Consider the following 2,525-nt stretch of genomic DNA (forward strand, 5'->3'; position numbering starts at 1 on the left):
TCCCTAAGCTCAGAATGACATTTGACAAGTACATAAACTGCTCAACTGCAGTAAGACCTGCACTTAACTGCTGCAGAGAGTCTTGTCATCAGTCTACTTGTTCACTGCTATAATGGAATACATGAGGATTAGAGGAATGGCATCTTTTGAAGTAACTATACTTTAAGAGTTTCAGCCATTTAAAAAGGTGAGCTCTGTTACATTAGAAAAAAAGCAATAAAATGGATCTTATATGAATCACGAAACCTGTTCTGTGAGTAATGTCCTCAGGATGAGAGCTACATATTTCATTATTTTCTCCTATCTCTTCTTTCCCTTTGATGTCTGACAAAACCTTACTGTGGTGTCCTTTAAAATAGTTAGAAGGAGTCAGAAGCAAGAAAAATATATATCAAAGAAATATCTATATCTTTGGGAGGACAAAGAAGGAAATAAGCATTTATTAATTACATACTATGTGCCTTTACCAATATTACCTTTTTTTCCCTTCACAACAACCCCATGAGATCTATACTATTATTATCTACATTTTACAGATCTGAGACTGAATTTGTACTCAAGTCTTCCTGTCTCCAGGTCCAGTGCTCTCTCCACTATGCCAACTAACTGGCATTGATAATTTAACAATCTTGAATTTCCAAATGACTGGAAGGATGCTGAAAAAATACCCCAGATCCACTAATGTTTTGAAATAGAGACAGATTAGGAAAGATTACTTCTTCACATACATATTACAGATATGATTCCAGGCCAAGGGAAAAAAGGCCCATTATTGAAGTAGTTCACATGATAAAGGATGATTTCAGTGATCTACCTACATGAGTTCACAATGCAAAAGGAGCCCTCAATTGTTCAAAATATACTACCAAAGGAAAGACTTTTTTTTTTGTTCAGCCAAGTAGCAGTTTATTGTATAGCCATTGGAAACAGGCAGAGTTCCTAGAGAATCTGAAACTTGATGGGGGTGAGACTAATACTTTATACAAAAAAAGGACAGTGAAAAGATCTGGATGAAATTAAGGTAAGTAGCCTGGGGTGTGCCAAGAGGACACTGAAAAAAAACTGTCAAATAAGCTCATTTAGTTATATAAGTGGGCTTTGTTGTCCCAGATGCCTTGGGCAAAGGTGCCAGTGGTCTGTGCTACTGAAATGTATGAGAAAATTCAGAGCCCAGGTCCCATCAGCACATCATTCCCACCTCAAAGAAAAGGCATCCAGAATCTTTGGGGTAAGGGGTGAAGGTCTCATCTTCTGAAATGTTTCCTGATGACAAGGCCTTTAAAGCCAACCCTAATTTGAAGGGAGGAGGTTGACTGGAACTGACCATAGGCTGCATCCAGGGGATGATGAGTGGACAAAGGCAGGTACTCACTGTTTACTACCAACTGTAGGTGAATGGCCCATATTCTAGAAGACAAATATCTGACAAGTAAGTTCAATACATAGGGCCCAAATATAGGGAGAATTTAAAAGTGATATCACTTTTAGAGGAAAACATAAAGAAAGCAAAAGCCTGATTGGAATAGTTCACATTTGACATACAGGATTATCTGATCTTGTTACCTTCTCAAAAGTTTCCACTCTTATTCCAATTCCTTTAGGAGGATCAGATGCTATTGGGAAGTAGCAACTCTTTTGCAGGTAGAATTGTTCTACACCTTGGTTCAACAGTTACACAAATGAATTTGCCAGAAACTAACTTTTGCTCCAATTATAACAAAAGACTTGGGAGGATACTTAAGTAATGACTAGACCAAACATGCATTTTTCTATAGGTTATCTCCCTCTAAGAAAATTGATTGCACTGAAATTCTCTTCCCCAAACCAAACAAAAGATGTTTCTGATTTTATTTCAGTAATTGATAGCAATATTGAGTTACTAAAATGTTTAAGATATAGAAAGGAATATAATTTTAGCCTGAATAGCTCAGATCTTAAACACATATTTTATTATCCAAGCCATAGTATATGAGATAAAAATCCCCATGACTATATAGACAAGAAGATGATAAACCTGAGTACTAATATATCCAATTGTTTGGGATGTGGAATGACTATGCATTCAGGTAAAAATAAAAAAGCAAGATCTCACATATTCGCGTTGTGCTCATATCTTTTACTGACCATTTGCTCTCATTAGAGAAATTTGCTATAAAAGGATAAAACAGGGACATGATTCATCAATTCCATCACATTGCCAGACTCAGGAATAGCTAGGTGTATAGCATTCCTTTTCAAAGGAACACAATAAGGAAACTGAGCCAGCAAGATCTCATCTGATGCTACAGCTAAAATTGTCTTCTCAGATTTTCCAGATACAAACCTCCACCTGTTCCTCCACTTCATTCTTTCTGAGTGTGGCGTGCCTATGCCTCTCCAAAACTAGATTTGATGTGTTATTCTGAAGTTATTTTGCAGGGGTAATTTGAAAGATTTAAAAGAGGAAGCTCTTCATACTCTGTCACCTTGGCTCCACCACTAGAATAACATTCTTATCCCATTGCTATTATCATATCCCTCTTATG

This window comes from Petaurus breviceps, unplaced genomic scaffold, assembly GCF_028583685.1.
Source record: "Petaurus breviceps papuanus isolate PSGF00001 unplaced genomic scaffold, PetGlider_PUasm1.0 41, whole genome shotgun sequence".
NCBI classification, from domain to species: domain Eukaryota; kingdom Metazoa; phylum Chordata; class Mammalia; order Diprotodontia; family Petauridae; genus Petaurus; species Petaurus breviceps.